The sequence below is a fragment of the Myzus persicae genome, unplaced genomic scaffold, assembly GCF_001856785.1.
Source record: "Myzus persicae strain clone G006 unplaced genomic scaffold, MPER_G0061.0, whole genome shotgun sequence".
NCBI lineage: Eukaryota > Metazoa > Arthropoda > Insecta > Hemiptera > Aphididae > Myzus > Myzus persicae.
Window position 1 is genome coordinate 433,933 of NW_019100582.1, and position 15,201 is coordinate 449,133.

The 15,201-nt window shown below is 29.5% G+C and overlaps 1 protein-coding gene across 2 annotated transcripts in view; it reads right to left on the reverse strand.

Annotated features, from left to right (window-relative positions):
* Positions 1-15,201, reverse strand: part of LOC111034999 (carbonic anhydrase-related protein 10) — a 264,532-nt gene that overhangs the window by 237,455 nt on the left and 11,876 nt on the right. Inside the window, exon 1 of one of the 2 annotated variants that reach the window (XM_022316473.1) lies at positions 6,499-6,838. The exons of the other annotated variant lie outside the window; for it this stretch is intronic. The gene's annotated coding sequence lies outside the window, so the exon portion shown is untranslated. Of the gene's footprint in view, positions 1-6,498; positions 6,839-15,201 lie in introns of those variants that run through there. 2 annotated transcript variants of the gene reach the window in all.

The window sequence follows — 15,201 nt, forward strand, 5'->3', positions numbered from 1 at the left end:
TATCGACGCTGATTACAAATGGTAAAATGTATATGAATACAAAATATGATGTACATTTCTACAATAAGAAAATCTTATTTTTGGAAATCAAATATATAGGAACCTACGACACACACTGCAAGTTGCACTGATATTTGTAATACCGGTATCAAAAAGTCTTTGAATGAGTTGACAAATTATATCCACCAATGTTGATATATTTCATAACATGAATGGGTCCATAGAAGAATATTTTTTACTTAGGTAGGTATATTATTTTCTTTTTTTTCGTGGTAAGAAAGGTCGTTCGCATAGACATCAGCATTAAAGTGTCGATCACTTTTTTGTTGGAACTAGAGTGTACTTTATACTAATATAAACTATTTTTCATGTCTAGTCTATTTTTAGTCTAGTTTATTTTTTATCAATTTATCGGTAAGAAACATTGATCGACACTGGATTTTCAACCATACATTAACGAATTATTATCATCGAACAATTTTCTTATTTTGTCGTAATTCAGAAACGAAAAACCGTATATACTTAAGATCTTCAATAGATGTTTTTTTTATCATTTCTCATACATGATAGAAAACATATACTTTAATATTCAAAAACTGATTGATTTAAAACCGTATGAAAAATAAATTCCAAAACTCCATGCTAGTTAATTTTATTATACTCGTAATGTACGTACTTTTACTATAATATTTTTATTTGAGTAGATTAGGAATAAAATATTATAATGCTTGAACATGATATTAATACTGCATAACATAATTAAAGGCATATCGCCATTATCGACTCCATAGGTACTAAGTAGGTACTAAGCGACACTATACATCTGTAATACCCGGTGTACATTGTGAGTTGTAAGTTGTGATACTATTGAAATTAGAATCCTATATTTAAGTGAAGAATGAAACATTTTTTTTCAAATTATACTGGCACTGACGATCATTTTCATAACATAGCGACAATAATAATAATATTATGTCCGTTGGCAAAATGCACATAAAGTTGTCTATAAAATCTTCCCTAGAATCTAGTGTAGTCAGGCTCAAGAGTGATTAAACTATGCAGATGTCTCCGATAGTGTATACGTTTTTCACGAGAGAATTATCCAGACTTGAGAGAACAATGCAGCGATGTCACAAGACCTTACACAAGAGTATTCCGGCAACAATATAAATGTGGGATATGTTACATTAATTTCGGTCATCAAGACACGTCGTATTCTCTCTGCCGAGATGAAATTTTATTTTTTGAACCAAAAATTAATTACAAGTCGCGTCTTTCGAATATTTTATTCTTTTTTTGAGAAAAAATTGTGTTCTACGTGTGCATGTGTAAAAAAAAACAAAACACCATTATATTCAATCAGTGAATTGATACGAATGAGAATTGTAAATATTTCATGAGTTTATATCATCTCTCCTTTAATAAATTACACGTTTATGTTTTTAATCACTCAAATACCTCTTACACTGTCTTGTCTAAAATCGTAATAAATTTAAGTATTAATTATAAGGGTTTAATTTGAAAGCATACAATTACGTCTGACAGTATTAAGCGAATTTAATATCTATTATTAATTATATTTTGTGTCCTAAGATTTATTGAGTTTTATTTATATATTATTCACGTGATGATCATTGGAATTCACCAGAACAACTACAACATTTCAAACAAATCATTCATTCAATTTCGAAATTTTTACCAACACAAATTCTTCACTTAGGAGGCTTATGAGTGTATACGTAAATAAAATATGTGTACACATACTATGTAATATATTTGACAATATGTTATGTATTGTTTATAATGTATATTGTGTTTAAAAAAAATGAATATTTCAATTTTCATTTACCACTATTTTCATTTATGCTTAGATCAAATGCCTACACAATATTCAAATACATTTTTTTACATCAGGTGTCGCCAATCTTTGTCATCAAGAGTTTCATTAAAAATGTAGTATCTGGTGATCGACCAGTAGGTGTGTTATTTATATTATCACATGCAGCGTTATAATAAATTGTACAATAATATGCCTCTTTTATAATTTCTACATCGGAAAATTGTGTTTTTTTTCTTTGCTAATAAATACTATGCTTTGCATGTTACAAAAGAATGTTTAAAATTAAACGTTCGCAATGGATCGATATTAATATAATTAATTTTTAATGCAATCGACCATTCCTTCGAAAACTCACCAGTCGTAGTAGACTTTAAGCTTACAAAACTCGTTCATACAACTTATTAAAGTTAAAAAGTACTTAAAAATTAGATTTGGCTATGCAATATGTGCACATAGTAGGTAAACATACATTATAGAATATCAATATAATTAGGTTGCAACGTTGATCTTAAAAATTGTAAAGATTATCAATACTAACTTATTTAGAAGTGAATTAACTTATTATTAAACTACATAATTTAATTGATTGATATACTCTTTAATGGCCAATATTTAATGATATAGGTACGCTTGTTTTAAAATTTAACTTTGAAAGTCATGACAGAATATTCTGTTAATCCTAGAAAAAATGTAAATGAATGCAGGTTTAGTGCCTATGTTTTATTTATAACAGAATAAAATAATATATTTTCGATTTTTATATTATGTACCTACCTACTTAAAGTATTTTTCAAAATAAAACGTTAACCAATTATTTAATTATGAATAGTATGCATAATTTATTATTGCTGTAAGCACATAATAGGTAATCTTTAGTATTTAATCCTGCTAAGACGTTTATTGTATTTATAAATAAATAAATATACGTAAAAATTCCGCAGATCATTAATTTTAACACAAACAACAATGAATTGCTTGTAGACATTTCTTATTAACAAAGTAAACGTGTTTAAACAGTTAAAAAATAATTACGTTACACGTTGTTTTAATAATTACAGTTTTATTGTCACTACAAGAATAAACTAGTGAGTATATAAGCAATCCTGTCTTTTTATGACTATAATTATACACACGATTATAACAGAAATATCTCTTGAATATTATTTATCATTAAATAATCAGTAGTTATCAACGGCAGAATTTTAGTAAAATTAAAATTAGGTCTAATTATTTCTGCAATAAAGGTTTACTCTTTGGCTAATAAAGTGGATTAAAATAGATGATGACTTTACCGCAAACGTGCAAACATAAATGACGTTTTTAAATCGAATACATGTGCTTCAAAATAAATTACAGTAGTTTAAGGTAATAATCAACAAAGTAAAAAATATGGTTGCCATGATTTTTCTTTAATTTGACAACGATATATTACAATATTATCGGATTTAGAAAAAAAAAAATGACTATGTGAGGCCGATTTACTGGCGAATATAAATTATATTTTCGTTGAAAAGTTTAAAACTTTTATAAAAAAAAAAGATTCGGGATTACCGAGATTTTTCGAGATTATTTGAAAACCTCATTCTTCAGTTGAATTTCAAACCTTTCTACCTGTGTTCTTCAAGTACCTACTTAAAAGTCTATACAAAAAGTTAAAAAAAATATTTTTCAAGTATTGAATTGCTTAATAACTTATGAATTTGAGCGTATAAAATATTATACAATGTATTTGTTTGTCGAAAACCATTGAAACTTTATAATTTTTGAAAATGTCCAAAATATATCATTACCTAATATTGTTAAACTATTAAGCTTATTTACGATTTAACGCAAATTGTAATTAAATAAAACACATACCATTAGATAGGTATGTACAAATATTTCAGCCATTCAGTGAACTATCCAGTAATAATAGGTACAGCTGTTAATAAAATATGCGGTCCGCGAAGCTCATAATTGTTTTTCATGTTTCGGAGCGGAAAAACAATTCACCTTTTATAAACCTACTAGACATTTTGACAATGATAAAAACGGTGACAACGTTAATAAATTGCTAATGAATAAAATGCATTTATAACGCCTATTGTAATACCTACGTGATTTTCAATAAGCTTTCGATTACACATTTACGCACATGCACACGTCATATTGTAATTTGTAATAAATATAATAATAGTTTTTAATAGTATATTATTTCAATAATTTTAATTTTAAAATTTACGTTTTTCGTGTACACTTTTTTATTTTTTAACTACTTACAGAATAATAATTTGAATGGTTTCAATGTATTCCAAATTCCGTAACACCGCTTTTAATAAAATACAATTTATATAATATTTCAGAATTTCAGCATAAATTGAAATTTTTCATTTCATGTCCAATACGTATTTTTTACAACCAAGTAATGTACCTACGTCACCCAAATACAACCCTGCAGTGGTATGTCAAGCGTGTGTAAGGGTTTTTAATTTTGTTTTTGATCCCTATTTCTAGCATATTACACAGCTAAAATAAAGCAAAATCAAAAAATGGTCTGTTTGAAGACATTTGAAAGAGGAATTATAATTCACCTTTGTAAAGTGTGTCTGCAGACAACTACCTATTATGTAGAAAAAAAAACATAAAGTAACTTGCTTTTCAGTTGCTTAATTAACCTTACCTAAACAATATTGATGGAATTCGAATAATTTCAATATAAAATGATAAGGCTGAATAATATGTAAGTACATAACATAAGTTAGGTTATTATTATATAACCTAGATGCTATTACACAAGTCTCTAAATTAAGCTTAAAGGTGATAATTTAAAACGCAATTAAATCGAAAACCGTAAAATTTGGAGTATTATTATATCATATTACTCAATTTTAACAGAAAACAATGAGATATTCTTGTATATTATTTTAGTTACGCATTATATTGTTATGTTTTATTTTTGTATAGGTGTACAACATAACCTCAATAAATCAAACGTCCATAAGTCAAATTGTCGATAATTTAGAGGAATCTATGTCCATGAATTTGAATATGCGCAAGTACAATTTTTTCTACACCTAACTCAAATTCTCGATAACACGAATTTTTTTGCCAACTACCGATTTCATTTATTGATGTTCCTCTGTATAATTATAACTATTTACGAATATAAGACGGATGAAATATATGATTCTAGTGTAATATGGTATGAAGTAATTGTAATCAATGAATATTTAAAATCATGTTTACAACTATAATAATATATAGAAATGTACAAACGACGGTCCCGTTGCTAGAAGCATATTATTGAGATGCAACAATATCTAAGTATTGAATAATTATTGTAAATTCAGAGCATTAAAATGTAAGGTTGATATATTTATGATAACATTGAATAAAAAACTCTGAAGAACGTTAAACCTAAAATGTTGAAAACATTTTAATTCTTAAAAGCGTCAAACAAATTATATTTTTAAACCCGAATCTTTACAGAAAGTGTATTCAATTATTTTTTAACTTTGAAAACGTTGTCATTTATAAGAATAGGGTGGAGAGAAAAAGATTTGGTACCGGAGCGAGAAAGTTCTGAATTCTACGTCCGCGGGAAAGACATTATATTAACACACCATTTTCAAGCTTGCACTGAGAGGAGTGGACTGCATGCACGATACATATCGTTAATAATCTCTTAGTTTTCATGTCGTTTCGTTTACTAATCAAAATCTAACTCAATTCTAAACACCTAAAAACATTTTTACGCTCTTCGACAAGCTCATCATGACATAATTCATTAATTTACAATAACATCTTGTATAAGTAAATAACCATAGGTACATTATTATTATTAGACATTTAGATTTTATACACAAACTGTCTTGTAAAATAAATAATAATGGAGAAAAAGTAAGTGTACAAATACGTGTTATAAATACTTTTGAAAAAATATCTGCATTTCAAGTCAATTCATTTTTATTTATTTTAAATTTCCAGATAAATAATCCAATCGCGTATTCAAAAATAAATTGAATACAGTATAATAATGGTCATATTATGTGATAATATATTATATTTTTTTAAGTGACTTTTGAACCCATTCTAAAATAAAAAAAATCCCTATGAAGAAAATATATTATCTTTATATTAATATATTTGTATACAGTTACGCAAATTAACGATGTAATAACCTACAGCGTAAAATGCAGTATAAAACATCATGAAAATAAAAAAAGTCGGGTTCAGCTGATTTAAATTTTAAAGATAAAAAAATAAATTTGAAAAATTACAGTACCTATATCATAATGGGATCCATCGTAAATACTGTTTTTGAAAGTTTTTGTATATTATTTTCAATCTTGTAAGCAGATAATATTTTTTTCCGAATCAAATAATAATTAAAATGCGTATTTCGGACACTATTCAAAATGCGAGTAGGTATCTAGACGCAGCCTGGACACTCGACGGGAATAAACCTGCCTACGCAGCGTTATTGTTTTTTCGTCGTCATTGTGCATTATAATATATTATTATTGTCATTATGCGCCATCGTCACAGTCGCAGCGTATAACAATCGCTCCAGCGGCGGGTAACTGGCGACGACTACCTGTAGCATCACTCCTCTTGCGGCGGCAATTTATATAATATCATTATTATTATTATTATTATTATTATTATAATATACTCACAAATATAACAGTACAAGGGTTGCGGGACCCGCGACGGCGTCGTCGGCGGCGACTTGGCTCGCCCGTCTAATACTTAGTCGTTTGTGTGTGCGTGTGTGTGCGTGTGTGTGCGTGTGTGTGTGTGTGCGAGAGCGAATTTACCAAGAAAAAAATTCCGTCTCGACGAGACACGTCTACGGTCTACGTCGACGGGGGGGCCCGCGGACGCCGGGCGGATGCGACTCTCTGTCTCGTGGTCGTCGTCGTGGTCGCCGTGTCGTCGTCGTCGTCGTCGTCGGTGTGTTCGTCAGCGGCGGCGTCGCGCGCGTGTCGGAGCGCAAGAGCCGATTGAGTGACGCGGCGGACGCCGTGCGACTACAACACGCGCTCGTCGGACACGCCGCGCCCCCCGCCCACGCCTCCGCGGCAGCCTCTGCCGCCGCCGCCGCCGCCGCCGTCACAATAATAATAGACAGTACGCCGCCGCCGGTCGCGCGCGCACGCGGTTTCCGCCGCCGGCCGCCACGCGGTTCGTCGCCGACGACGACGACGACGCCGACGCCACCGCCGCCACCACTGTCTCGTCGGCGTCCGACGGGGATTTCCCGGCAGTCGTACCCAGACGTCGCCGGGTACGGCCGCGACTGCCGCTCGTCGTCGCGTATTTCGCCGACGACGACTTTGCTGTAACGAGCGTGTTCGTCCCGCCGAGAGCGAAAGCCACATATCAGTAATAATAGTTTTAGACCACGACATTACAGCTGTTTTATCTTATTATATTGACAAAATATCGTCGGCTAATATGTTCATTGGCGATCTGCAATAATAATTATTCCCAGCAGTATATTATTACGATAAACACGTGTCATCTGAGCCGAACGGAATTTTCTAATATTTTTTTTTGGCACTCCGCCACCACTATACCCGCGATATTTTCACACGAATTCAATTTTTAACAGTGAAATTAATTTTACACTTACCTTATAAAATTATGCACTATTCGATTGTGTTTGTCATATAGGTATGTTTTTATTGATTGAAAAAGATTACATACAAAATGTATTAATGAAGATAAGATTTTCGATCATCTCATTCCTTTAAGCAATGTCTGTGCTGTAGGTAGAGAGTTATTATATTATGTAATATATTAAAAGAAATTTTTAAAAAATTTAAAAATATTAAAATTAAAAACAATAGATTCTGAAGTACATATAAAACTAAACAAACCATTACAACCTTAGTACACATTTAGTACAAACATTGACATATTAATATTGAATAAACAATACATCCCTCATCGCCATTCCTCAATAACATTTCAGTTTGTTGTTTACCAATAACTTAATAATAAAATTATGAACTCAAATATAATACAGATCTGATTTCCACGCCCCACTTAATACTGCTCTGGTAAAATAGTAAGGCTGTATTTGAATGAGGGTAAAGTGGTAGTAACCGCCCTCCCATTACTGCCCCTGGAGCTTTTTTTATAGTTTAAGTTTTCTTTATTACGTTAAAATTTAGTTTAAATTTAGCACATTAGAATAATATGGGACGGAATATGAGTTAAATCTTGGAACTTGAATAACAACGTTTTGATATTTACGTATTGTCGAAAGCAATTATTTAAATAAGTTATAGTTTTGTATACTTTCAAAATGGAAAAATGTATTTCCTCCTTTATTCAAGACTGAGGTAGATGCACCTGCTCCATCATGTATACAAATTGTGTATATATAGTTTACATACTTCAGTGTTATTTGTAAACAAAAAAACCCCATCATTTATTTGTATGATTAAACTTACTATTTTTTTTTTAAATTTGATTGACCGTTATTAAAAAAATGTATTTATATAACAGCGTAGAAAAATATACCAATCTATCAACGTTTGGGATTTATAAGTAATATGTACACAAAATTATGTACATATGACAGGTATAATAAAGGGTGGTCCCAGTACAGTTGCACCTGTGGAAACTATTGATAACATAATATTAAATAGACAGTTATGATGTGCTGATGTCCTTTGGTTTTAAAACTCGGTAAACAAGCGACGCATTCTTTCATAACCGATGGAATGGGATATTCTTAGATTTTTTTTGGCGGAATTCTATCACTCTCCTGCAGTCTCCACAACACTTTACGCACTTGAAAACGACGACTCCAACCGTTTGAGCTATTAAGATCCGGACGGTTAGGCAATCGTAGAAAAAACTTCAGTCTATGGTCTCCCTTTTCCTTTAAGATTTACACTGATCGACGAGCAAAATTAAGGTTACCCCCTAGCGAATTACACAAACCGGCAAAACCATAACTTATGACACTATGGATGGATGGCCATCATCTCGACCACAGTTTATATTTTATAGTCTACGGTCTCGGCTGCTGGATAATTATGACACATTCTTGTTTACATGTTACAGATATCTATTCGTTATATCAGCTATCGTCATATTTTCAGTTAGTCTAAAAGTCAGCCTAAGGTCCAGTTCAAACTACACCGTGTCATGTCGTGGTTCGTATATTTAACACATTGGTTGTAGCGGTAACGATATGTCAGAAACATGTCAACTATATAAGTTCAATATTATCGACTCTACACAGAACGGTGTTGTGAGAACCTGGCATTAGAGGCTTTTATCAAGGTGTCACTGTTGGTGGCCACGAACTTAACCAATGTGTTAAATAGGTATATATTTTCATATGTTTTACATGGAAATTGGACACGACATTGTACCATACCATTATATATTTGAGGAAAACGAGCTCATCTCCACTTTTCTCCACATTCGTTGTACATTCGTGCCGTTCGATTATTAATCAAACCGCATCTACTACACTATTAGTTCATGTCCACAATTACAAAGACTCTACAAATTCACTTTAAAGTATCTTGATTGATTTGATTAAGCAATTTCGAGAATTTAAAATAAAAACTTAAAGGTTTATTACTTATATATTTTAATACTAGTCCAAAGTAACTTAGAAACCATAACTCATAAGATCTTATAGAAAGATATTTGGACCAATAAGAAACATCCAAGGAGAATATTATAAAATTGGTGATAGGAAATATGGAAGAAATAGAAGAACCTGCATATGGATAAACAAATATAATCTAAATTCTTCAGAATAGTCGTAGTTTGAGGTAGGTTAGGTTAGGTTAGAAGTATTATGCATAGAAATCAGAAGGGCCCATTATTTTGGCCACAACATTCAAAACAAATACAAAACGGCCAAGAGAACGGACCGATGGACATAGAGACATGGTTTATATCTATATAGTATAGATAGAAATCTGTAGGGTCGTCAAAAAATTAGCACTTTTGGGAGTAGAAAATTGAGAACAACTTGCAAATGAGAGGGACAGATAGAAGCAATTAGTTACGGAAATATGGACTTAAGAAGCCAAGAAGAAGAAGAAGAAAACTTATTAAAAGTGGCCTACTAAAATATTTATAGGTATTTTCTGTGTTATTATGAAATTTTATGGAAAAACGGTTTAACGTGGTAATCACTGCAGAGAATAATACAGTTATTTATAGATAAAGCACGAACCACTACTGCACTATAAAAGGAAGACAACTTCTAATGTTTAAATATCGTTTTTTACTTGTCTTTCTTCAATATCACTTTCTCGAAAAAAGTTGTCCTACTTTGGAAAACTTGAAATTAACGAATTATAAGACAATAGTATTTTCGTTTTGTACTACTGTATTAGTACGACATCTTACATATAAAAATATTGAACGTAATGTCAGAAGACTTATATTTTACAAATCACATAAAAAAATTATTAATCGGTTTTCTATAAATTTTTTTTTCGTAAATACACAAAATACATTGAAACATAATATTTTTATTTGTATTCCCTGTAACCAAAATATAATATTATGACGTGTGATCCATTCAACTGAAAATAGATTAAGTAGGTAGTATTGTTATCAAAACGAATGTATAATCAACAAGTGACAATGCTAAATAATGAACTATTCAGTAGGACCCTATATATTTTATTAATAGTTACTAATACTTTTCTTATTTAAAACAAAACTATTAAAATTTTGTTGTAATTTCTTCGTTGTGGGTGCAGCAAAAATATGGTCGTCATATACACGAGATGGTTACTCTGTGAGTTGATGTGTAGGTTTTAGGTACTTACACTTAAATAATAGATACCATAATAATATGCGCAATAACGAGTGGTACCATTGGTGGTCGTTGGAAATACACTCCACAATCAAATGGATGAACAGTTGAGTAAGTTTTAGTTTTACCATTATATCGTAATAAAAAGTAGTATAGATTTATTTATGTAATGTTATAACGCAAATGGATATTTTGCATTCGGAAGTATATTTTTAATCTAATAAAGAAATTTATTTGAGATTTTAATATTTTGTCACTATAAACAATATATTTTGTACTTCGAAGCATTGTAATATTGTATTATGCAACTTGTATCTGTCTATTTTCAGTTGATTACAGATGTTAAGAGTAGAAAACCATAATATTTATATTAACTGTATAATAAATTAATATATTATGTAGGTACATTTTTGTGTGACTTTTGCAGTGATTGGCTTAAGGCCTAAGTTAGATGAATTCCTATGTCGCCTCACACCAAAGAATATTAAAACAAAAAAATAATTTATTTTCTTAATTCTTTAATTACAATAATTTTTATTTTTTTCATAGTGAACAATCATTGTCTCAAAATGTATAAACACTACAAACCTTTTTTTTCCAGCATATATTTGTTACATAATTTACATTAATTTGTACTTGTTACAAACAACTATTATAATATTTTAAGTTAAAATATTTTTATATTTTTCATAGGTATTGATGATGATTTAAGTTTTTCAGTTTTTCAAATGACAGCATTGATTTTTAATTGCATACTCTGAACACACAATGTATTCTGAGTTATTTGCTTTGTAAAAATTGAATTTTGAACGAGTATTTAACTAGCTCTTATATAGGTTTTTAATTGTTTTAATTTGAAAGTTTGATGAGCAGAGCAGTGGTGCATACATATTTTACAAGGTACTGCAGTATCACTTCATTCTAATATATATTTTAAATACATCCCTCTAGATTTTTAAATATTTCCATGAAAGTATGAAAAATATTAAACATTTTTTTTTCGTCACGCATCCTGAATCCTGATGTGTATGATTAGTATTGAATAGTGATAACACTTAGCAAACATTAATAAATAATGGTTTATAATCGTTGATAGCTAATGTCGTGGACTCATAATACATAGGAATGACTTAATTGTTTATAGTTATAACTTTGTTATACGTTTATAATTTTATCAGATGGTTATCAGTTTATCACCTATCAATTGAGTCTTTATTTTTCGTTACACTATATTTTAATAATTTTTTTTTTTTTTTTTTTTTTACCAATATATATACAATCTGTACAATTTTGCACAATTAAGAGTTAAAATATAATACATGAGTACTTGAGTAAGAAGCCACCCACTAATGGCACTTAACTGGAGGTTGTATGAAACTAGCTTTATATTTTTTTTTTTTTTTTAATTTTTTTTAATTTTTTTTTAATTTTTTATTTTTAATTTTTATAATTTTTATATTTGATATTAGTTCCCTAATAATTTTTAAAATAACATTAAGACAAGTAACGAAATATACTATACTATATAATATACTGTATAAGTATTACTTATTTTTTATTCAAGTCCTAAAATATGTTACGTTATTATGAGTTATGACTTAATAAGATTATTTAGTAACATTTAAATTACTTTATATAGGTGCATAAACCAACTTCTACATTTTAATTAAATATGTTATTGATTTTTCTTTATAACATATAATAAACATGATTTTAAAAATGTTTTCTCGCTCTAAGTAGGTATATATTGATATATTAAAAAAAAAAATATTATTTTTGAATTTTAAATTTAAATGTCAGGTTCGTTTTTATTTTTATAATATAAATTGAATATTTTAATAAAAGAAAATATGTCATGCCATTTTAAGACCCCAATCTAGGTATCATCATTGGCCATTAACTCTAAACGTCTAATAGGTTTATTTTTCACACAATTATACAATATAACTTAATATATTCCTTCACATATAAAGGAACACCAGAACGGTTTGGACGAGGAGAGACTATGAAGTTGAGTAACTTGACCAGATGACAGCCCCATCAGAAACGTTAGACAAAGTAGTTAGGTACAATATTTATTACAATTTAAATACCTACCTATCACTAATATTGAAGGTATATTAATTTCGGTTATTACATTTTACGGTTTTGAACGATATTATATTTGAAGCACCTATTTGAAAAAACGATGTAAGTCACAAAATATCACAAATTGAGACATTGAGTGAAATATGTTATCAAATTATACATATGGGCCATGAGTGAATATTTGCAAAAAAAAAAAATTTACAGCTGTAAATAATGATAACCATGTATCACTGGTAGGATGAAACAGTTTTTCTTGTTTTCTCAGAATTACCTTGTATGGACTTACGTCGTATCTCAAATTAGTGGTTCATTTAAACATTAATAAAATACATATGTCTTCATGTCATTACAACTCTCTTAATTTTGTTGTTTTCTCTGTCTAAGGATCTACCATCTTTTTAATCACAAGATTGTTAAATTAAAATGTCTTATTAATTATTAAATATTGTTATAATTTATTGTTCACGCTTTAAAACCTCATGTTATTTACTGCTTAACAATTAACTAAAGCGTTATACCTTTGGAATTTTATTTAACTGACTATGATTTATTCCAACATAGAATTTACACATGATATAGGGGTGTGAACAGCATAGAAAGTTAACATAACGCAATACAATTATTTTTCATGGCTTGTTTAAAAAAAAAATCGTGTTGCGAATAGAAAAAAAAATATTTTTATTATAAATGTATTATGTGTGCATTTTTTAACATCAGAGTAAAATTAATTAATTTTACAGTGTTATCGACAACATGCAAGTGAATGCCACAATTTAAAGCTCATTACAATAGGTAGGTACATGGTAATAAGGAGCACCGAGCGAGTAAAAATAAATATGAATGAATTCATTTGATGCAAAGAAACGTGTATTTATTTTCTAGTACTAAACAAAAACAAGCCTAGAAGAAAATTTTTAAAAACACACATTTTAAAACATTTTTAACATAAAAATATGATAAAAGTGAATGTAAAAAATACACACTTACAGCTGAATGTTTAAGGTAGGTACATTATACATACGGGTAACGATACAAGCTGCAAATATTTTTATAAAATTACATTAAAGTAATGACAAAACCAAAACGTGTTGTATACTATCTTACCTTTACCGTTTTTAAGGTTTCTACGTTTTTCAATGACATATGCGTTATTAGGTTAAGCGTTCGATTGGGTTGGGCACGATGGACTTTTGTACAAATTTACAAAGTTCTTGTCAGCCGCTTAATTTTTTTTTATTAAATTCTATCTGACGAATTGCTTTTTTACCGCCTCTTCTGAACACTGCCCACTCGACTCGTTACGCAATAAAGTAGGAGTGCCTCAAAGAAGCGACATCGCCCAATAGTAGTGGTATTCTAAAATTAATTCGTTTGTGAAGTTGTATGACTGGGGGAACAAAGATGTGATCGGCGTCCCCGTCCAACCCTCCCGTCTCGTCAGATCAACGAAATAATTTATGGTATAATATTATACAATGAGGACTGCGAATTATTATTATAAATATTTGTCATCGTTGATAATTGTATTTAAAAATAATATAATAAACGACTTTAAAACGATTACATAATTGAATTATTTGATGTTTATATAAATTGAGTTATGTTAATTAATTACAGAATACTGTTAAGGTCTGCACCTTTACATCCACCGCGGTAGTATTTACTCGATCGTTCTGTACTTCTGTGTTTAAGCATCAAATATTCAAATCACATCGAATCGTATCTCCGCGGCTTCGTATGGTCATCCATAAATAATGATACAACTGAAACGAATATAATATACTATAATAAAAAATGTTAACTTTAAATCAATGTTGTACAATAATATTCCACTTCGGAGAGCTTAAAAAAAATAAATCTGAGGAAATCTAACACATTAAATAATATCTAAATAGTTGAGATTACACTGGATAATGCTGTAACCGCTCTAAAAATTAAAATTTAGATTAGAATAATATTTTTATTTTATTGGTTATAGGCACTTGATTGACAACAAAATTACAATCTATAACATAGTATTATAGTAAAAAATCTATTTTTTTTTCGTTTTGTTAAAAATTTTATATTATTTTATTTTATGCTATGGTGTATTATAATTAGCATCAGTTATTATTTAACAGTTTTTTTTTGTTTTAATTATAATTATGTTAATTAAATTAATCCAAGGAAAAATAAATGTTCCTTTTAATCCTTATAACCTTTTGAGTTCAAATTGATGACCACATAGCAATGTACTGCGTGTAAAGTGTTTAAAAAAAAACAAAAACTTCAAATTGGGGTGAATAGATCATCCTTATTATAAGAAAATGTAACTTTAAATATAATTCAAATGCCTTTTTCGTTTTAACGCCACGAAATGTCACGCTTTGGGTGGTGGGCTAGTGGTGTGTCTAAGAAAAATCTATTTTATTAAACTCTCATCTAAAAACTTTGACTGGTGTCGTGATTTATTGAATGATTGATGGTTCATACCATTTAATTTAAA